The sequence below is a fragment of the Gossypium hirsutum genome, chromosome A03 (genome assembly GCF_007990345.1).
Source record: "Gossypium hirsutum isolate 1008001.06 chromosome A03, Gossypium_hirsutum_v2.1, whole genome shotgun sequence".
NCBI lineage: Eukaryota > Viridiplantae > Streptophyta > Magnoliopsida > Malvales > Malvaceae > Gossypium > Gossypium hirsutum.
In genome coordinates, this window is record NC_053426.1 from 67,108,528 (window position 1) to 67,133,653 (window position 25,126).

A 25,126-nucleotide genomic window follows, 5' to 3' on the forward strand; every position below is an offset into this window, starting at 1 on the left:
AGTTGTATTACAAAACGTATACGACTAGTCAGTTTAGTCTATTTGCTTGGCTTTCCCCCGGTCTAGGTTTGAATTTGAAAATTCTTAATCTATATTAGACAAATACACCCATTTAGTCACTAAATAAAATTAAGCAATTAAAAATTCACATCTTTAGTAAAATGACCATTTTGCCCTTAGACTTTGGCATAATGACTATTTTACCCCTATGCTCGAAAATCGATTTTTATCTAATTTCTTCGCATCTTAAGCCTAGCTGAAATATTTTTAGTCTTATAGCAACCCTAAATTCTCTCTATTTCACACATTTATCATCTATTTTACAACTTGTGCAAAATAGTCCCTTTAGGTGTTTTCATGCTAACACCCTTCACAAAAGTTGTCTATTACACAACTAAGACTCATATTCTTCTATAAAATTTTAGAAAACAGCCTAAATGCTCTCATGGCAAAACCCTAGACCTTCAACCATTTTGCAAGATATACCCCTCATTTGAAAGCTTATGCTTCAAGGGTCTAAAAAAATGCAAGAATCATCAACAAAAGGTATGGAAATCACTTACTCTAGGGATGATAAGTTGCTGAAAATTTTGAGGTTCAAAACCCCAAAAAATGGCTAAAAATTGGTTGAGAAATAAGATGGAAAAAGGGATGATATCATCTTTCTTTATTTATTTCTATTTTAGTAAAAAATAAGTCACCTAACTCACCAAATTTGAAAATTTTGTCCCCTCTTTGACTCTATGGCCGGTTATGCTTTCATTTAAGGGTCTATTTTCCTTTTAAAGACCCCAAATTTGGTTCTCTATCTATTTAACACCTTTAGCTATCAATTTAAGACTTTTGCAATTTATGCGATTTAGTCCTTTTTCACAAATGGGCTCATAAACGCTAAAATTAACTTACCGAATTTTTCATGTATTTATATAAATATGCTATAACTCCAAAATAATAATAAAATAAATTTTTTGACTTCGAATTTGTAGTCTTGAGACCACTATTCCAACTAGGCCCTAAATCGGGCTGTTACAGAACGAGTATACGAATCTCTTGATTTCTTTGATGAATATTGATATGGTTTACTCATTGATCTGTTTCTCGAATCTCTAGCCTTGAAATCCCCTTTCTCTTTTCTTTTCCAAGTTCTTCAGCTTTACAGGCTCTGTCAACTATCACCACAAATTCTTTCAACTCTAGAATTCCAACAAGCAATCTAATATCCTCGTTCAAACCATCTTCAAACCTTTTTACACATAATGGCCTCAGTTGAAACACATTCTATAGCATACTTACTGAGTCTAACAAACTCTCGCTCGTATCTGGTCACAGACATACTGTCCTATTTTAGCTTCAAAAACTCTTTGCATTTCTGATCGATGAACCGTTGACTGATGTATTTCTTTCTAAATTCATATTGAAAGAATTCCCAGGTAACTCTTTCTCTTGGCACCACTGATACGCGGTGTCCCTGAAAAGTGATACGACACATTTTAAACATTCAGCTGGTGTACAGGAAAGCTCATCAAATACTCTGATAGTGTTTTCAAGCCAAAACTCAGCTCTATCGGGATCGTCATTGACAGTAGCTCTGAAATCTTCAGCCTCTTATTTCTTGTAACACCCTTTACCTAAGTCCTACGTCGGGACAGGGTACGAGGCATTACCGGACTTCAACATACACATACTTACAAAAACTGAGCCATAAAATTTCTTTAATTCAAAACTTTTCAAACACATGCATGTCGTCCCTTATTTGGGTCTGCGAAGCCCAAAACATACATCAAGGCTGATTCGAGACTAAACCAAGAACTTAAGACGTTTCAGGAAAACTTCAAAAATTTTCCCCTAAAACAGGGTCACACGCCCGTGTGGACATAGGGACACGCCTGTGTGCCTTTGGCACGCCCGTGCCCTCAGGCCGTGTAACACTCTGTTTATGACGTCAGCATACAAGTCGAACCACACGGCCGAGCCACACGCCCGTGTCTCCAGGCCATGTCCCTCATACGGTTGAGACACACGACCGTGTCTCAACCTATGTAGTCAACACTTAGGTTATTTTCCAAGCCTTCATGTTACCCATAAACCCTTACAACCTTATACATATTAAAACCACAATTCAATGCCTCCTTTTAGTGATTAAACACTCTTTATTTAGACATATTCATAACATTAACATGTCCTCTTACAAGCAATGGATCTACTCATGCAATACCAAGTCTAGATTCCTTAATTCACATTCATAAGACTTGTCATTTTGATGATCACTTCTACCATTATACTATGGTTACCAACCATGCATGATAAACAAACATAATCACATCATAAACATTAGACATGACACGAATAGCTAGGTTTACAAGCCATAAACAATATTAGCCACATCTCATGGCCATATACGTATAACTCAATATAAGCTAATACATTTGGCCAAATCATAATAATACATGTCAATAAAATAGATCCCTATACATGCCACTCACTTGAAATTTCTAATATATGCTTCATTATTCCAATGGTAGTGACTTGATAGTGTGATACTGCCTCCGTCGATCTCCAACCCCGAGCTAACCTGACAAAGCTAAAAGAAATGGAAAGGAGAGGGTAAACTTTATAGCTTAGTAAGACCATATGAGAATAATAAGAAATTATCAACTTGCTCCTCAAGGTAATACAACCATATTGCACTTTTACTTATGCTCAGGTCAAGTTATTTTCTCAAGTCACAGTCACTAAATTTCTTATATCTAGAGTTACGAAACTCCAAATTAAGTTCCTCTAATTTTACTTGAAACTAGACTCATATATCTTCTTATCATAAAATTTTCAGAATTTCTGATCGAGCCAATAAGTACAGTTTATTCCTGAAAGTTACCCCATTTTTTGCTGTCTGACAGTTCTAACCCCTTTTTACTAAAAATTAATTTTCTCATGATACAGGACTCGGATGATGTTCTCATCTATTTCTCTTGAAAATATACTCATTAAGAGTTTTAAGAATATAAATTATAACCCATAAATATTTTTGTAAAATTTTAAATGACTTTCTCAAATCAGAATAGGGGATTTCAAAATCATTTTGACTATGTCACAAAACAATTTAAATATTTCATAATATGAAACTCTTTTGCTCACATCATTTCTTATATATGAAACTAGACTCATGAATCTTTAATTTCATATTTTATTTCGCCTCTAACTCAATTTCCACAATTTTTGGTGGATTTTCAAAGTCAGACTACGGCTACTGTCCAAAACTGTTTTAGTGTAAGTTAATAATACTAAGTTTATCACACCTTATTAATTCATTGTCACCACATTGGTAAATATACATATTTATACATCATAAGTATAGACCTACAATCACAAGGCCATCACAAAATCATTCTCATAGGCATGAATTACCTATTTTACATCTTCACCAAATGTGCATCATAAACCAAAATTATTTCTCATGAGCTTGGCATACATACCTGTGCTACTCTACATGCTCATATTCATTCCTTACTAATCATACAACATGAATTGAATTCACATCTCATCAATTTCATGTAAGTACCTGTACCACTCACCACATGGTCATAAGTTCTCTTATTTCATTATAAATCATAAATCTTCCGTTGAACCATTTAGAATGCTATAAGCTATTCATTAGCCCTAAACATGGGATAAGATGTCGACGCCATGTCCCAGACAGGTCTTACATTGACTTTCATATATCGAGGCCAATTCCGTATCCCAGACAAGTCTTACACTGGCTCTCATCTATCGGTGTCGATGCCATGTCCCAGACAGGTCTTACACTGACACACAACAAGCTGATGCCATGTCCTAGATAGGTCTTACACTAGCTTGTACATCTCGAGGCCAATGCATGTCCCAGACATGTCTTACACTGGCTCTCATAATGTGGCCGATGCATGTCCCAGACATGTCTTACAGTAGCACACATATCACCTAATGTCATGGTATGAATAATCAAGTCTATTCCAAATGTTCAACCGGAAGTCTTTGTTACATTAATTCTCATAATTCACGTTCTCATCAAAACTCAACAATTCATGCTGAACTAATGATATAATACATGATAACATTTAATTTGCATTATTTACATACAACTTACTTGTTCCAATGGAATATCATATTCCATCAAATTTACAAGCATTCAATCAAGACATAAATGTTATTAACAATTTGGCATCACTTTCTCATATACATTATTATCAACATAAAATTTAATACAATTAGAGCAAGATAGATTGTCAAGCATATTAACAATAGCATGAATATCATGCTTAGTTAATCACACGGACTTACCTCGAATGCAATTTCGGCTAATTACGCCATTTTAGTCCACAACCTCGTACTTTCCAATTTAAGCCCGAATCTCGGTTCCTTGATCTAAAATGATGAAATTCACTCATTTAATCACTAAATAAATTTAAACAATAAAAAATCACATTTTTGGCAAAATGACCATTTGCCCCTAAATTTTCACAAAATGACCATTTTACCCCTAGGCTCAAAAATCGATTTTTATCGAATTTCTTCATACCTTAGGCCTAGCCGAACCCTTTTTACTCTTATAACAACCCAAAAATTTCCATTATTTCACCACATTACTATCTATTTTACAAACACTACAAACTAGTCCTTTTTAAGTGTTTGTCATGAACACCACTTCACAAAAGTTATTTATTAAACAACTAAGATTCATTTTCTTCCATAAAATTTTAGCAAATATCATAGATGCTCTCATGGTAATAACCTAGACTTTCATCCATTTTGCAAAATAGCCCCCTTTTAGTTAGCTCATGCTACAAGGGTCCTAAAAACACAAAAATCAACAAAAATGATCATCAAAACCACTTACTTGGAAGGGATGGAAGTTGCTGGTATTTTCGGTGGAGGAAGGAAGAAAGATGAAAAGATGACATCTTTTTTTCTTTTTGTTTTATTTTTAGTCAAAATTAAGCTACTAACTACACCTAACTTTGACTTTTCTACTCCTATTTGTATCTATGGCCGACCAAGCCTATAAAATAGGTCTATTTGCACTTTAAACACTCCCAATTATGGTTCTCTAGAAATTTAACATATTTAGCTAGCAAATCACAACTTTTTCCTTTTATGCGATTTAGTCTTTTTTCGCAATTAAGCATGAAATCGCTAAAATTTTTCACCAAAATTTTCATGCACTCATATAATCATGCTATAACACACAAAATAATATTAAAATAATTTCTCTAACCTCAAATAGAGGTTTCAAAATCACTGTTCCGACTAGGCCCAAAATCGGGCTGTTACATTTCTGGATCTTATCAACCGATAGCTTATTCAATCTTAAAAGTTCCACACCTTGAGGAACTACAGGAACCGGTTGGGGATTAGGTGGGGGTGGAGGTTGTTGAGAAGTCGGATTTGTTCGAACAAACTCCTTAAACCACTCATTCATCATCTGGAAGAAGGCTTCTTTAGCCTCTCCTCCCTAGCTTCCCAATACGGGGCTAGACTTTGATTGCGCTATTCTGTAAAAGGAGGTAGGCGTATTACTTTCGACATCATTAGCTACGGCTCAATTGGGATCCATTTACTATATGAAGACACGATTTAAACTATCAGGAGATATCACACTATCACAGGTTATATATGGCATGTGTAGCTAGACTCTCACATACGTTACATTAGTCTGAGATCGACCAAACCGTAGCTCTGATACTAATAAATGTAACACCCTCACCCATATTCAACACCAAAATAGGGTTACGAAGCATTACCAGACTTATTAAACAATTAAACCAGACTTATTAAACAATTAAACAATCATTTCACATATAGTTTTAGATTTCAAATAATCATCATTCAAACTCAATCACCTTGTCGCTAATATGAACCTACGAGGCCCTAAACATGCTTTAGAAGTGGTTCGAGACTAAATTGATAGCTTAAGAAATTTTTAGAAAACTTAGAAAATTTTTCAATATAGAGGGGACATACGCCCGTCAGGCCCGGCCATGTGTCCCGCATGGCCAAAGACACGCCCGTGTCACAGGCTGCGCGGACATTCGAAATGGGATCACATGGCTATATCCTAGGCCGTGTCTGAATCCGTGTAATTCTCTGACTTCGGTCACACGGCTAACACACATGCCCGTGTGGCCAGCCCGTGTGCTAGGCCGTGCCAATCTTGTAGGGTATACTGACTTAGGCTACATGACCAAGTGACACGCTTGTGTGCTGGGTCGTGTAGAGTATATTGACTTGATTTTTAATTCAACACCAGGGGACACACGGCTGTGTAACCTAACCCTGTGTTACACACGGCTGAGACACACACCCGTGACTTTGCCTGTGTGGACAGAAAAGGCTATTTTCTAAGCCATTTTGCCACCTAAATTTGTCTACACCTACATCAAACCAAATGGCACCAAAACAAGATATAAATAGGCATTCAATCAACCTCATCCAAGCATCATTTCTACCATTTCAATATAAAAAAACTAAACATATCAATACCACATTATGCCATTCAATTCATACCAAAAACTCATAATCTCAAATCAACAATACAACCACTTTCAACCATGCATCATTTAGCCTAATCTCACAAACATACCAAATTCAATTCACAACCATTTAGTGCCCCAAATTATAAAATATCATCAGGCATCACATATCCACAAATAAACACATAACCAAAGCCAACCAAATTAAGCCAACTCTTAAGGCTATATACAAAACCAAAACATTAACATTTACAAGCCATTTCAAATGACCAAATTCATTACCAAACTATATATCAAAATGACCTTAATCCTATACAGGCCATATACTCAAAATACTTAAGTTCAAAAGTACCAAAGTGATAGTAGGATAGTGTGTTGAAATATTCGACGGTCCTTGAATCCGAGCTAGATTGATTTCATTATAAAACACAAAAAAAAAACAATGTAAGCTATAAATCTTAGTAAGTTCGTATAACAATTAAATCAACTCATCATATATGCTCAAATTAATCAAATAAATCATAACATAACATGGCTTATAATGAACCACCAACCTACCACAAATGCATTCACAAAGTTAGTTGTAACTTTCATAATTTTCCTTATTTCAATGTATTGCTCGGTTCATGTACATACCTGTACTATCTCGTATCAAACTCATACTTATCCACATCTTTGACATACCCGTTGAACCATTTAAAATAATACAGGATACTTGAGAATCTCACACCCTAAGTGCCAATAAATATATAGCCAAAGCTATCTCAATAAATCTTGTACCGAAGTGCCAACAGATAGCGGAAGAAATCTCAATATCATATTGTCGAAACCATTTTTTGCTTTGGAAAAAAACGGGGATCGACTTTAAAATGAAATATGGAGTCGCCACCAATATTTTTTTGTTTAGGTGTGATTGGATCACCTATAAAACATTTTATTCTATTAAAATATTGATTTTGGCCTACGAAATTAAAAAAAAAGGTTCGGGAGTCGATTACGCGCGAGGAAGGATTAACACCCTCGCAGCGCCCAAAAGTGGTACCTTATTGATTAATTAATGTCCTAATGTCAAAAATTTGAAAATATTTTAAAATAAAATCCCTTTAAAAAATGTTTGGATAACTCGAATTGAACGCTAAGACTTCCTTGTTCCGAAGGAATAAAATGTCATAACCAGCACGTTATGGTACAATATTTCAAACCCTCGATACCAAGATCGTCATATGATTTCCCAAAATTCATGCATTGAAAATTTAAAAGGATATTTGGTTATTTGGTCAACAAAAAATCGAAACCCTGCATGTTAAGGTACGATTTCTCGAATTTCCAAACAGGAAATAGTGCCTTGTTTTGAGAAGTTTTCAAATGAGCGATTATAAAACCGACTCAAAATGAAATTATTTGGTTTGTTTGAAGTAAAAATGAAATGACCAATTTTGGACTAGTAAGTCGGAAATTTCAATTACAATGCGATACTTGAAAGTGAAAGGTAAAATTACAAACATGGAACAATATACATGGATAAAATACTATATAAATGAATGACAATAATATGAAAATAAGAAAAGAGCAAATTAAGATACACACAATAGCAATAAGTTCACATCATACATTATGCAAATATTAACGTTAACATTCAACAACTTATGAATCAAAGGATTGATTTTAAAAGAAATATAAAGCCAATTAACACAAATAAAATACAACTAGTTTTGAAACAATGATAAATGAGTTTGAAATTAATAATGTGAAAAAATAAAACATTTGGAATTATAATACATACAGTAATTTAAAATTAACTTATATATAATTTTAAAATAAGTAATAAACGTGAAAGTTTGAAATAGATCAAATGATAAAATAAGTAAAATAAATAATATACGAAGTAGTAATGTATAAATGAATTTTAAAACCAATATCGAAAGAAGAAAATTAAAGTAAGTAGTATACAAAATAATGTAAATTAATTTGAATAAATAATGTACATAAATTAAAAAATAGTGTAATATAAATAATATATATAAAAATAATAATGTATAAGAGCATTTAAATGAATATTACAAGAATTTTGAAAACAAGGTAATATAAAAGAGGATTTTAAAATAAATAGCTATATAATAAGAAAAATAAAAAATATACAAATGCAAGTATAAAATAGCATACTAAAAATGTAGAATCGATAAAAATTATATGTTAAAACAGTTTTTTTTAAAAAAAAACTAAGTAACAAATAAATTAAAAGAAATCAAGAACTATATAAAATAAAATAAACAAACTCAATTGAGATAAATACAAACTAAAAGGGGTAATTAATAAATAAAATAAACCATTGAAACATAATTAAGGACTAAAACTCAATGCGCGCAAATCAAAGAGGATTAAAAATGTAAAAAAACCATACCCCTAAAAGAGGCGTTTAAATGCGGACTAAAATGAAATTGACACAAAATTCACGGGCAAATTTTTAAAAAATAAAAAAGAGAGAGGAACAGGGGCCTAATCAAACAACGGCGCAAAAGGGAAGAACTGACCACGCAAATTACCCATTTTAGGCAGGAATGCGTAGATCTTTACCCCTTTACCAAACGGTGCTGTTCATATAAAGACTAAAATGGAAATGCGATAAACTGTGGGTCAGTATTAAAAATAAATAAGCAATGAAATAGGACCAGATTGAAGAAGTTAGAAAAAGCGGAGAGACTAGGGGAATAAATATCCCCTTTTAGTAAAACGTGCGGATCCTCCCTATGGAGCAGGTCAAAGCAAGGGTCAAGAGGGCCAAACGACATTGTTTAGACATCTAAAATTCGACCCCTAAACGGTGCCGTTTTATAACTCTTATATAAACCCTTTTTTTTTAAAAAAATTCATTTTTGTTTGAGTTTTAAGTAAAAAACACTTAGAGAGCCTTCCTTGCTCTCTCCTCTCTCTTTCAAACCCCTAGGGCCGGCCTGTGGGTTTCATTGGCACCTGATGTACCTCCACCTCCATCGTGGCTCATGGCTGGTCACGCTAAACGAGAGGAGTTCCCCTCTCAGGGCCTGATACCCACGCCGGAGAAAAGGTCTCCGACGGTCGAAATACGGGTAGATTCTTTGAAACTCTTTCTCTTCCTTCTCTATTTCAATGAAATATATCTTAAAAGCAGAAAAAAAGGAATAGAATATGAATCGTAAATCACCTTTATGATTTCTGTTTGTTTTTACGTCTTTTGGTTACTATATGCGTATACGTTCGTCCAAAAAAAATATAGGCCTTTGGTATGGCTTTATATAGCCGAATAAAAATCGAATTACAAAAGCTTTTTTTCCTCATTTTTCGTTTGTTATTTCTTTGTTGTATTTTGTTATTGCGATTTCATTCCTTCTCGCAGGTTCTAACACTAACGTGGAAGCGTACGGAGGCGTATGGCAGTGAGGAAGCTGTGTGTGGGAGCTGCGGCAGCAAATGTGACCTAGGGTTTCTGCCAAAAATTTGATTGGTGTTTTGGGCCTGGGGTATTTTGGGATGTTTAGGTTAATAGGGTTAGATTTAGTTTAGGTTTAGTGCAATTGGGTCTCAGGTTTGGGCCTATTATTTGTAAATGGACTGTTGATTTAATTTAATTTTTGTTTTTTTTTGTTTTTGGTATGAGCCTGGGCGAAATGGGCCTTCTGCAGTTGCCCCTCTTTGCCCATTATCGTGTAATGAGAATGAAGCAAAGACTTTAAAAGGATCGATTTTGCCCGGTCTTGCTGAATCTTGACTTCTTGGCACTCCTTTCTTCAAGTAGCCCTATTCTATCCCACTGCGTCTGTTCCACTGCAACTTCAGGGAAATAAGGCTAGTGCTTCAACCTGCTCCCCTACTACCTTGGGAAGATAGGATTCGCCATTTTTGATCTGCTCCACTACTGCTTAGGCAGATAAGATCTACAATTTGCTCCCTTGCTACTGCAATCTTCAACCTGCTCTCTTGCTACCTCAGAGAGATAAGGCTGGTGGCTAAAATCTGCTTCCCTACTGTTATGAGGAGACAAGCTCTACAATATTTAGTCTGCTCCCTTGCTACCTTAGGACGATAAGACTACAATCTTCAACTTGCTCTCTTACTACCTCAAAGAGATAAGACTGGTGGCTAAAATCTACTCTCCTGCTACCTCGGGAAGATAAGATTCACCATTTAAGATTTGCTCCAATACTGCTTAGGGAGACAAAATCTACAATCTTCAGTTTGCTTCCTTGCTACCTTAGGAAGATAAGACTACAATCTTCAGCCTACTCCCTTGCTACCTCAGGGAAATAAGGCTAGTGGCTAAAATCTGCTCCCCTACTTCCTCGGGAAGATAAGATTCTCCATTTTTGATTTGCTCCACTACTACTTAGGGAGACAAAATTTACAATCTTCAGTCTGCTTTCTTGCTACCTCAAGAAGATAAGACTACAATCTTCAGTCTGCTCCCTTGCTACCTCAGGGAGATAAGGCTAGTGGCTAAAATCTGCTCCCTTGCTACCTTGGGAAGATAAGATTCCCCGCCTTTGATCTGCTCTATTGCTATATCAAGGAGATAATATCTATAATCTTCAGTCTGCTTCCTTGCTACCTTAGGAAGATAAGAGTACAATCTTCAACCTGCTCCCTTGCTACATCAGAGAGATAAGGCTAGTGGCTAAAATTTGCTCCCCTGCTACCTTGGGAAGATAAGATTCACCATTTTCGATCTGCTCCACTACTACTTAGAGAGACAAAATCTAACTTCACCATGTTACTACACCATCCTCTGAGACATGTCCTGTAGACTTGGTTTTATATGCCTATGTTTATGCCAAATGATTAGGATGCTATGATCGAAATGAATCAAATGCTCCTAACTAGATGTGTTATGAATGATATATGAATGCAGAAATAAGAATGATCCTTTTTTAAATGCTTAAGGTATCATCGCTCGTCATTCATCAGGGCATTATCACTGACGTATTACACTGCCATGTTGTTCGCTGGTATTCTTGACAGAAAACCCAAAGAAACAATCATATTCTACTCAGCAAGCTTGCCCCGCTGTAATTTTAGAGTCTCTTCTACCGTACCTTCTGGCACATAAAGTTTATACCTCCCACTGCAACTTCAGAGGAATAACATTTGGTTTCTTCTATCCATCCTGCTGCAATTCAGAGGTATAGGATTTGTATCATCTTCAATCAATTTAATCTATTACACCATTCCTTGTGTGTAGTGACCAGATGTATATGTTAGAGTATCATTTTTCTCTTCCCTTGAATGACCCCCTTTTACACTTGGGTTGACCTTGCTCATTATTTGTCCAGGTTGTATCATTGACGAAATGTCTTGTCTTTTTGTTCAACCAATAAAAAGGCCCAAAGAGATAACCATCTTTCTCCAATATTTCCAACCCTTAGGCTTGGTGAGTTCTAAACAATAGTCCTGTTTCAGGTTCTTGTATTATTTAGAAGCTTCCAAAGTAATATATGAAACTCCTTTTATGAAAATATTATTAGTCCACTAATCATTATTTCAATACAAAATGCTTGAGAAAGATCATAACAATGGACCAGAAGGAAATTAATTAGGAGTATAGCTCGAAGCAATCAAGGATAGCAAATGCAATTAAGAAGGAAATTTATTGGGAAGTATCTTGAAAAGAAAAAGGTAATCAAAGATAGCAAATTCAAAATAGGTAAAATGGAAAACTAGGTGCCCCAGATATCGCAGCTTGAGCTTCTCTGTACCAACTTCTTGAGGACTATTTTGAGTTCAATCTGTGTTTAGGGGATCCAGAGTACTTTTTCGATACCCCAAGATGTAGCATACTTCTTCATTGTTAATTCAGGCAGAGCAAGACTGTATGCCCCACTTTGATCAAAATTTGAGTTGTCCTTTTCGGGTTTTCAATCAAATCCCCTTTGGTCTCAAGGCGCCATTTACGGGTTTTCGCCTTGGCTTCTCCTTTTCTTTCCTTTTTTTTGATTGATTTTTTATCATTATATATATTGGTCTCAAGGCGCCCTTTACGGGTTTTCACCTTGGCCTCTCCCCTTTTAGGTAGAATACTCTTTATTTATCTCGGTCAATGTCAATGCTCCTCCAGAACAGGCCTTTTTTACTACATAAGGTCGTTCCTATTTGGCATCCACTTTTCTCTGAAGTTCTTTTTGTGTAGGAAGGATCTTCTTTAATGACTGGTCCCGCTGGTGGAATTCTCTAGGATAAACCTCTTTGTCATAAGCCCGCATCATTTGACTGTGATGGATATCCTTCAAATTCGACTGATCATATTGGGATTGGGTCCATTCTGCCTCATCTAACTTTAGTTCTGAAAAGACTCAAAGAAAAGGAATCTCGACTTTAATGGACAAAATGCTTCCATTCCATAAACTAATGAGAAGGCGTTGCCTTGATGAAGGTCTTGGTTGACGTTCGATAAGCATAAAGGGTAAATGGTAACTTCTTTATGCCAATCTTTACAAGTCTCGGCCTTCTTTCACTATGACCTTTGTTTTATTATTTTTATTTATTTTTTGTACTTTTGTTTTTCTTTTTCTTTTAGGCTGCCTTTGCCACACTGTGATATGGTGTCTGATCTTTGAACAGACTGTAAGCTTTTGACATTGCACAGTTGTATTAGATATGATCCTTTCTGACATTCCTTATTGGCACCTGATTTGATTTTTTTTTTGGAATTTGATGACTATCGACTTTGTAACATTAGCATATGAAGCGACTTTCACCCTCTTCGTGAAGTAATCGATGATTGCCAGGATGAATCGATGTAAATAAGACGAGAATGGCCTGATAACATCCATGACCCATATAGAGAAAGTCTGTGAAGAAATGAATGAGGCACATGAATCTTGTCTCCCTAAATACAGCCTAACTGATACAATCCCCTTCCATGGTGGATCAACAGTACCCGAACTTCATGATTAGCATGGCTACCGTGAAACCATTAACATGTGTCCTTCTGATACCTGCATAGACATTTTTTAGCGTCCACGGGTCTTAGTATCCCAGGTATATCTTGACATGATTATTAAAAAACATCCTTGAATTCTTGGAATAACTCAATAATGATTCTCTTTGTCTTTTTAGTGACTCAGGCTCCGATCTTTGCCTCTTGCTCACAATGTCTACTGACCCTTTGTAGAGTAAGATCTGTTTTCCATCTTGTTCTACCATCCTTAACAAATCAGGAGATAAATTACAACCTCTGTCATCTTCAAAGACCTGAAATCCCCCTAAACACATATCTCACCCAAAAAGAGACTCTGAGTCAGTGACAGCGTCGCTCATGTCATTGATATTTGGGGACCTGTTGTAGGTAAGAAGGCAGATTCCAAAGAATAAATGAATCTAAGAATGATTATTTGTATGGTATGATCATGAATGAAGTATAAAAGAATATTACTCTAGATTAGCTCTAAGAAATACAAGGATCTCTTCCACAGTCCCATTATTCAAAACACCCTAAGTACGTAAGGGCAGAAGCTTGGAAAATTCTATTCCCCAGTTTCCCGTTTGGATACATCGTTCAGATTCCCTGATATTCCTTCCAGGCTTTTGACTTGTTCAAGGAATCACAATTCTTTTGCCCACCACTTTAAAATATCGCATTTACTGCATTGTCAGAGTGATTAGGTTCTGAGGAATCATCGAACTTCACAATTCCCATTTCAATGAACCTTTCAACCAACTTTTTAAATGTAGTACAGTTTTCGATTGAGTGTCCTGTTATTCCTGCATGGTACTCGCATTGAGCATTCTCATTATACAATTTTGGGAAAGGAGGTTGTACGGATTCCAAGTAGAACGGAGACACCACATGCACATTAAAAAGATTCTGATAAGCTCCTTATATGACATGGGTATAAGTGTAAACTGTAATTTTTATGCTTGTCTCGGAGGGGCCTGATGATTGGTGGTTACTATCTTCGACTAGACTACAGTAACCGATTTGGAATACCCTTTGCTCATATTATTCACTTCATTTTAATTTCTCTTTTGGGTTGACCTCTTGGCGTTTTCTCCTGCGTCTATTTTCCCACTCTTTATTGCGTTTTCAATCATTTTGCCAGTCATCACTATATTTGAGAAGCTTTTAGTGGCGCTCCCCAACATATGAGTGATGAATGGAGCCTTTAAGGTATTGATGAATAGCATGGTAGTCTCTTTTTCTAGGAGAGGTGGCTGGACTTGTATGGTAACTTCCCTCCACCTTTGGGCATATTGCCAGGAACTCTCATTCGGTTTCTTTTCCATGCTCTGTAAAGTGATCCTATCAAGAGTCATATTCGTAATGTGACTATACTGTTTCATGAAAGCTTATGCTAGATCATTCCATGAATTGATCTGGGTAGGACTCAATTGATTGTACCATTTAGATGCTGCCCTAACCAGACTTTCTTGGAAGCAGTGAATCAATAATTGGTCGTTATTGACATAGCCTACCATTCGTCTACAGAACATGGTGATGTGAGCTTCGAGATAGCTAGTCCCGTTATACTTCTCAAACTCTGGAGTATTGAACTTGGGGGGAAGAACTAAGTCCGGAACTAAGCTCAAATCCTTAGCATCGACTCCACAGTGATAGTCAACACTTTTCATTACTTTAAACTTTTCCTCTAACCACTTGCATCGGTATTCCAATTGTTTTGAGAACTCTACCCTTGTTTTTTCTATTTCTTCATTGAGATTGGGTACAATGGGATTAATTGAGTTATTCCCTGATTAAAGCCTGAGCTGGCTTGGTAATTCATAGGTGCCGAATCACCAACTTGAAGCTGTTGGGACCTGATTGTAATAGATGGCCTTCGTGTGTACATCTCGGGTTGTGTCTGAACATATTTTGGGGTAAAACCCGGGGGGTAGAGAGGATTATCATTCCTAGTATTAACCATAGGGCTTTTTCCTTTTCCTTGCTCCCGAGTCAACAACTGTTTCAATTGGTTCATCATGTTATTTTGGGATTCTAATATCTGGTCCCTCATATCCTGTTGGATCTTAACCAGTTGTTCTTGCATTTGTGTTTGCATCTGTTCTTGCGTTTCTTTTTGCATCTATTCCAACCTTTTTAGTTTTTCATCCATCGCTTTAGTTTTTCTTCGTGTACTGTAAGGATTCGTACTTGGTAGGCTTTTATCGGTTTCCAAATTAATTGAAATAGTTTTTTTAACTAATTAGGGCCCTTTTGTAACATTCAATGCATATGATGAAATGCAATACAAATGCATGAAATGAATGTAAAAAGAGACATTGATTCTGGTTCAATTCTATTAGAACAACTTTTCTAGATAACAAATCTCTTTACATAAAGCGGAAACATGTACAGCCTTGCCCGTATACCCCAGGCGAAGACATCGATCTTGTTCTTCATATTCGGATGCTAAAATCAAATCTTGCAAACTCTCGAAAAGATGTCTCTATTATATCCTTCTTGCTTGATCTAGGCTGCGACTCCTCACTCACTCATCCTCGTGATGCTTGTCAGCTTCTTTAAGTAAGTTAGGACGTTGATGGCTCCAGAATAATCTTTGTTGGCTTGAATCTTGAAGCCAAGTCGTGCACTCCTCTGTAGACTCTCATCCTTCTCTTGTTGTGTTTACTCGGACCATATTCAGATAGTCGTATTGTATTTCACTTTATCAAGAAATTCATTTCCCATGACAAGCTATCTATGTAGCAACTAAATGTGAATCAACACCTCTTTTCTATGATGAAAATGCAATGCAATCATAACCAAAACAAAATAAAACACATCAGTACAAATACATAAATAGAAAATAGGAGCACCTATGTGGTTGACCACTAGAGTTTGGAGCGGCTCTACCTAGGGTGGGCTCTTAGGGCTTACTATATGTGGTTTGGTTCTAAAGAAGGGGTAATTGAACCAGCAGATTCCTCAATCTTCACCCGTTATAGGCTGATATGGGTCGAGTTCAGTTCAGAGGAATACATTTCCCTATGACTATGCAGAGATAAAAATCTCACGAAGACATAGGTACAGATGTATCCCAAAAGCAATCCACTATCTCATGCAGAGGTGAAAACCTCACGAAGGCATAGCTTCTCACTCCCACTTAAAAGGTATAACAGCAACGGTCATGCACTGTAATGCTAGAGTATTCTACGAGACTCAAACCACAACAATCATAAAGTTCACAAACAAATACAACAAAAGAATCATGATTTTTCAAATAGAGTTTTCAACTTTCAACAAAAGGACAGAAAATAATCAATTTTACGGCTTGACTCTCTTAAAGTTCCCAGTGGAGTCGCCAAGCTGTCGAAACCATTTTTTGCTTTGGAAAAAAAATGGGGATCGACTTTGAAATGAAATATAGAGTCGCCACCAATCCTTTTTAGTTTAGGTGTGATCGGATCACCTATAAAACATTTTATTCTATTCAAATATTGATTTTGGCCTACAAAATTCATAAAAAAAAGGGTTCGGGAGTCGGTTACGCGCGAGGAAGGATTAACACCCTCGCAGCGCCCAAAATTGGTACCTTATTGATTAATTAAAGTCTTAATGTCGAAAATTTGAAAAGATTTTAAAATACAATCCCTTTAAAAAATGTTTGGATAACTCGAATTGAACGCTAAGACTCCCTTGTTCCAAAGGAATAAAATGTCATACCCAGCACGTTAGGGTACAATTTTCAAACCCTCGATACCAAGATCATCATATGATTTCCCAAAATTCATGCATTGAAAATTTAAAAGGATATTTGGTTATTTGGTCAACGGAAAATTGAAACCTAGCAAGTTAGGGTACGATTTCTTGAATTTCCAAACATGAAATAGTGCCTTGTTTTGAGAAGTTTTAGAATAAGCAATTATAAAGCCGGCTCAAAATGCAATTATTTGGTTTGTTTGAAGTAAAAATGAAATGACCAATTTTAAACCAATAAGTTGGAAATTTCAATTACAATGCGATACTTAGAAATGAAAGATAAAATTACAAACATGGAACAATATACATGGATAAAATACTATATAAATGAATGACAATAATATGAAAATAAGAAAAGAGCAAGTTAAGATACACACAATAGCAATAAGTTCACATAATACATTATGCAAATATTAACGTTAACATTCAACAACTTATGAATCAAAGGATCGATTTTAAAAGAAATATAAAGCCAATTAACACAAATAAAATGCAACAAGTTTTGAAACAATGATAAATGAGTTTGGAATTAATAATGTGAAAAAATAAAAAATTTGGAATTATAATACATACAATAATTTAAAAATAACTTATATATATAATTTTAAAATAAGTAATAAACGTGAAAGTTTGAATTAAATCAGATGATAAAATAAGTAAAATAAATAATATACGAAGTAGTAATATATCAATGAATTTTAAAACCAATATCGAAAGAAGAAAATTAAAGTAAGTAATATACAAAATAATTTACATTAATTTAAATAAATAATATACATAAATTAAAAAATAGTGTAATATAAATAATATATATAAATAATAATGTATAAGAGCATTTAAATGAATATTATATGAATTTTTAAAACAAGGTAATATAAAAGAGGATTTTAAAATAAATAGCTATATAATAAGACAAATAAAAAATATACAGATGCAAGTATAAAATAACATACTAAAAATGTAGAATCGATAAAAATTATATGTTAAAACAGTTTTTTTTTAAAAAGCTAAGTAAAAAATAAATTAAAAGAAATCAAGAACTATATAAACTAAAATAAACAAACTCAATTGAGATAAATACAAACTAAAAGGGGTAATTAATAAATAAAATAAACCATTGAAACATAATTAAGGACTAAAACCCAATGCGCGCAAATAAAAGAGAATTAAAAATGCAAATAAACCATATCCCTAAAAGAGGCGTTTAAATGAGGACTAAAATGAAATTGACAAAAAATTCCCGGGCAAATTTTTAAAAAATAGAAAAAAGAGAGGAACAGGGGCCTAATCAAACAGCGGCACAAAAGGGAAGGACTAACCACTCAAATTACCCATTTTAGGTAGGAATACGTAGATTCTTACCCCTTTACATGCGTAGATTCTTACCCCTTTACCAAACGACGCCATTCATATAAAGGCTAAAATGGAAATGTGATAAATTGTGGGGTCAATATTAAAAATAAATAAGTAATGAAATAGGACCAGATTGAAGAAGGTAGAAAAAGCGGAGGGACTAGGGGAATAAATATCCCCTTCTAGTAAAACGCGCGGATCCTCCCTATGGAGCGGGTCAAAGAACAGATCAAGAAGGCCAAACAACGTCGTTTAGATGTCTAAAATCTGGCTCCTAAATGGTGTCGTTTTATAACTCTTATATAAACCCTTTTTAAAAAAAAATTCAATTTTGTTTTAGTTTTAAAAAAAACACTTTGAGAGCCTTCCTTGCTCTTTCCTTTCTCTTTCAAACCCCTAGGGTTGGCCTGCGGGTTTCATTAGCACCGGATGTGCCTCCACCTCCATCGTGGCTCATGGCTGGTCACGCCAAACGAGAGGAGTTCCCCTCCTAGGGTTCGATACCCACGCCGGAGAAAGAGTCTCCGACGGTCGAAACCGCGGGTAGATTCTTTGAAACTCTTTCTCTTCCCCCTCTATTTCAAAGAAATATATCTTAAAAGTAGAAAAAAAGGATAGAATATGAATCGTAAACCACCTTTATGATTTCTGTTTGTTTTTTTTATTACTATATGCGCGTATGCGTTCGTCCAAGGAAATACAGGCCTCTGGTATGGCTTTATATGCCCGAATAAAAATTGAATTACAAAAGTTATTTTTCCTCATTTTTCGTTTGTTATTTCTCTGTTGTTGCTGTGCTGTATTCTGTTATTGTGATTTCATTCCTTCTCCCAGGATCTAATGCTGATGTGGAAGCGTATGGAGGTGTAAGGCAGTGAGGAAGCCGTGTGTGGGAGTTACGGCGCAAATGTGACCTAGGGTTTCTGCCGAAAATTTGATTGGTGTTTTGGGCCTAGGGTATTTTGGGCTGTTTGGGTTAATTGGGTTAGATTTAGTTTAGGTTTAGTGCAATTGGGTCTCAAGTCTGGGCCTATTATTTGTAAATGGATTGTTGATTTAATTTAATTTTTTTTTTTTTTGTTTTTGGTATGAGACCGGGCAAAATGGGCCTTCTACATATATCTCAATAATGCTCACTCTCGAGCTATCAACGGGTCTGCTCATACAAGTTGACGGTCATGACGTTGCTACACGGTGCTGCTCACACAAGCTGATGAGAATCCGTAACACATGCTGGATAACTCAGCCACCGGTAGGACGTACGGACCAACACCCAAAACAATAATTACCCCTAATGACATGTCATTCGTATCCTAATCTATTCTGAGGGTTCAACCGGGATTTCCAATGTCGAATCTTCGTTGAAAACGTCTGCAATGTTGTATTCAAAATTTATGCAATATTAAAGTATATAAAACACAAATATGACAATACTTATTACATGCAAACTTACCTCGAATGTAAAAACGACGAATTAAGTCGATTAATCCGAAACTTTGTTCTTTCCTCAATCTAAATCCGTATTTCGCCTTTGTTAATCTAAATGTAATCAAACTTAACTTATTTAATAATTTCTCTATTCAATTTAATGCAAAATATACGTTAATACAATTTTACACATTTACCCCTAATGTTTCACATTTTTACAATTTAGTCCTTATTTCATAAAATCACAAATTCATGCAATTCAACCACAACCCATGCTAGCTGAATTTCAATTAGGTCCTAGCAGTCCATATTTTTCATTTATTTCACAATTTAACCCCAAAAATTACACATTTCACATTAAATCCCTATTTGGACATTTTACTAAAAATCACTTAACAAAAGTTGTTTAGCTAACAACAACCATACATTTTCTATTATTAGACATCAAAATACAAATAGATTCATCAATGGAAAAACCCTATACGTTTAATAATTTTGCAAATTAGTCCCTGGGCTAGCTAGTTTAAGCTGTAACGATCTCTAAAACATAAAAATCAATAAAAACGGGACAAAAATACCTCACCTCTTGAGCTAGGAAGCTTGGCCGAATACAACATGCATCCATGGAGTTTCTATTTTCTTAATTTCGGTGGAGGAGTCTAAACAAAGATGACAACTTTGTTGTTTTATTATTTTACTTATTTATTTCACTAAATTACCTTTTTAACCTTTAATAAAAAAACATTATAAAACATTTAATTTATGTCCATAATTTTCCACTCATACTATTAATGGTTTAATTACAATATAAGGACCTCCACTATTTAATTTCATAGCCATTAATACTTCTAGCTATTAAAACATCACTTTTGCACTTTACGCTATTTAGTCCTTTTTATCAAATTAAACACTTAAACGATAAAATTTCTTAACGAAAATTTCAGACAATCATACTATCATACTGTAAACCTTAAAATAATAATAAAATAAATATTTTGACATCGGACTTGTGGTCCCGAAACCACTGTTCTGATTTGACTAAAGACGAGCTGTTACACCTGTGTGCTAGGCCGTGTGCTAAAACCTGAGTATTCTGTTTCAAAATTTTACAGTGCAGGGGACACACAGCTAAACCACATGCCCATGCGCATGGCTGTGTCACAAATAGCTGAGACACACACCCGTGTCTTTGCCCGTATGGACGAAAATAGGTTATTTTAAGGGCCCATTTCTCACCCCATCTTGGTATCAACATATGCACAACAAAATTCTCATGTATAAGCTATAAAAAAATCTCTAAACAACCAATTTCTATCATATTTTGATCATATAATCACATATATTTTAACAATCTAAGCTATAACATAATGTAATTTATATATGCAACCACCTATATTAACATGCTTTATTAATTCATTTATTGCCCATACCAATACTTATATCAAACATGAAAAACCATACATATATAAGTTGATATGAAACATAACCAAAATGTAATTTTTTTAACATTTACACAACCATTTCAAACCCTATACATGCCATATAAATCATAGTAAGCTTAGCAAAATCTATTGACAAGTTGGATAGTGTGATTCGATGTGTTGATCCAACCTCCTGATTTCTCGTAAATCTACAAGAACATTAAACAACACAAGTAAGCTTACTGAAACTTAGTAAGTTCATTAAGTTAAACATCGATCTTACCGAACTTAATATAATAAATTAAATAGTAAATAAATCATACATTCTCCCTGTCAAAAACAATATAAATCGATGGACACACTTCCTTCAAATCAATATCAATAAAAATCAATAAATCTTTCAATTTCAATCATATACATATTTTACCAATTCTTATTTAATCAAAGAACGACTTACGGATATAAGTACATCGCTTTCTTTGTGTTGCAGTTCAACTATGGTCTTACATATGCATTGCCATGGGCCCGCCATGGTCTTACATTGGTAGTGCCATAACCCAGTTATGGTCTTATCACCAGGAGCCATAGCCTAGCTATGGTCTTACATATAAACACTATCGTGATCTAACCATGGTATTATGTTCATAGTGTCATAACCCAGTTATGGTCTTATCCGTCAATTCATCCTTTACATTAATGCCATAGCCCAGCTATGCTCTTGCATATAAACACTGCCATGGTCTAACCATGGTCTTACGTTTATAGTGCCATAACCCAGTTATGGTTTTATCTGTCAATTCATCTTGAGCCACAAAGCAACTGTACTCAATCCCGCTTTCTACTCAATTTAAACATTCAATTTGATTTCATAGTTTAACAATAATTTTATTTTCAACAATAAAAATATGACTAATTACATTATAACATTCATTAATTTAGTAATTAATCATTAAAATTTAACCATATGAACTTACCTGAGCTGAATTGTAAGTTTGTAGTAGTTAAGGACTATTCTGCTAATTTTCCTTTTTCTCGTTGATCTGCAGGCTCTTGATCTAAAATGTAAAATTATTCATACTTAGCATACACTTCAATTTCAATTCAATTTACAATTAATACCCCTAAATTTTTGAAATTACACAATTAGCCCAACTTTTACAATTTTTACAATTTAGTCCCTTACTAAGTATCCTATCAATTGAGCTTATTTTTATCAATTGACAATTTATTCCATTATTCTAAGCTATCATTGACAATTTATTCCATTATTCTAAGCTATCTTACAATCTTTTATTTATAGAAATTTAATATAAAACCCTAATTCTTTTATTCTTCACAATTTAGTCCTAAAAAACAATTTCTATTGAAATCACTTGATAAAATCATCACATAACAAAATTAGAGCTTCAATTCCATGTTAATTCATCATAAACATCCAGCACTCATCAATGGTAACTTTCAAAATTACCCATGAAATAAAAAACTAATGAAATAGACAATTGGACCTAGTTATAAAAATCTTAAGAACACAAAAATTTCAAGAAAAGAGCAAGAATTGAACTCACTTGTAGTAAAATATGAAAACCAGCTTCTTAAGGGTTCTTCAATGGTGTTTTTGGCTGAGAATCATGAAGAAATTCTCTAGAATTCTCTTTTTATTTAAATTTGTAAGCTAAATTTTTCAATTTTCCAGTTTTCCCCTTATTGCACATGATATTTTTGATTTTTCTCTTCCTTTTAAGTCCTCCCTCAGTTAACACTTGAGCTATTTAGTCATTTTAGAAAACGTTGCTCCTTTTTCAATTTAGTCCTTTTTAATTAATTAACTATCAAACGTTAAAATTTTCTAACGAAACTTTAATACTAACTTAATGAGACTTTGTAAATATTTATAAAAATATTTATAGCTTGGTTTATGAAATCGAGGTCTCGATTCCTCATTTTCGAAACCGTTTTACCTATTAAATTCTTCTAAATCACAAATTACTAATTCAAAAATCTTCCTAAATTCACATTTAACTCATAAATAATAAATAATAAAATTTTTAAACTCACTCATCGGATTTAGTGGTCTCGAACCACTATTTTCGACACCACTAAAAATTGGGTTGTTACTACTCTCCTCTTTTAGGAAATTTTGTCCTCAAAATTTATTTCATGGGAATAAGTTTGGATATTGTGATCTCATCGATTCATTTGTTTCCCAAGTAGCCTCTTCCGAACCATGACGGTTCCACAATACTTTTACTAGCGGTACTCGTTTTTCGTAATTCTTTAACTTCTCGAGCCAAAATCTTCACCCGTTCTTCTTAGTACGTCATGTCTGGTTGTAGTTCAATTTCACTATGAGGAAACACGTGTGAATGATCGAATCCGTATCATCTCAACATTGATACAATAAACACATTATGAATTTTCTCAAGTTCTGGAGGCAGAGCTAATCTATAAGCTATTGGACCGATTCTTTCAATGATTTCATACGGTCCGAAAAATCTTAGATTCAGTTTCCCTTTTCTACCAAACCATAGTACTTTCTTCCACGGTGAAACTTTTAAGAACACTTGATCACCCAGATCAAATTCTATTTCTCTTCTTTTCAAGTTTGCATATGTAACACCCTTTACCTGAGTCTGAGTTGGGATGGGGTACGAGGCATTACTCGACTTAAACATAAGCACATGAGCATAACCAAACATAAAAGTTTGACCAAATTTATAACTTTTCAATAATTGTCTATAAGACCTTAACATTGGCCTACGAGGCCCAAATCATGCTGTGAAAACGGTTCGGGGATAGTCTTAACATTTTTGGAAACATTAAAAAATACTACTTGAAATAGAGGTACACGCCCGTGTGGTCAGTTTGACACGACCATGCTGAAGGCCTGTGTGACTCACATGGCCTAAGCAAAATAGGGACACGCCTGTGTCCCCTACCCGTGTGGATTTATTTTGTAATTTGAACCTACAAGGGTTTTTACATGGTCGCTCACGCGCCTGTGTCCCTTACACAACCATGACACGCCCGTGTAGCAGCCCATGTGTAAAAACCTTGACATTTTGTTTTTGACGTCAGGAACAAACTAGGGGCACACGGCCAAGGCACACGCCCGTGGCCAGAGGCCGTGTCTTTAACACGGCTGAGACATACGGCCGGTCTCTTCCCGTGTGTTTACTACTATGCATACTAACTCTCAAATTTGAGGTGCAGGGCACACACGGTTGGAGAACATGCCCGTGGGGCTGATCGTGTGTCGCATACGGCCTAGACACAAGCCCGTGTGTCTACCCGTGTGGAAAAAATAAGGCTATCTACCAAGCCTTTTTGCCACCCTTACTTGCATTAATTCATACCACATTAAGACAAACCAATTTCATACACAACCACATGGCTAAATCAGCCCCCAACTGAACATTCCACACATTAGGGTCACTCTACTTATTCACAAACAACTTAACAACATTCAAAATCATTCAATTTACTCATTCCTAAAAGAAGATCATCATTTGCATTTATCAATAACCAATATTAGCCACCATCCCTGGCATTATACAAAATGACTCAATAGCTATGACAAGCCACTCGTTTGGCCCAAAATAATGTGATCATTACAAAAAGACTAGTTCCTATACATGCCATAATCAAAAGGATAAAACTAGCTATACCAAATGCTTCAGGGATAGTGTGGTTGGCTTCTCCGATGTAAGGCGATGATCCACGAGCTACTTTGGCGACACTATAAGAAAATGGAA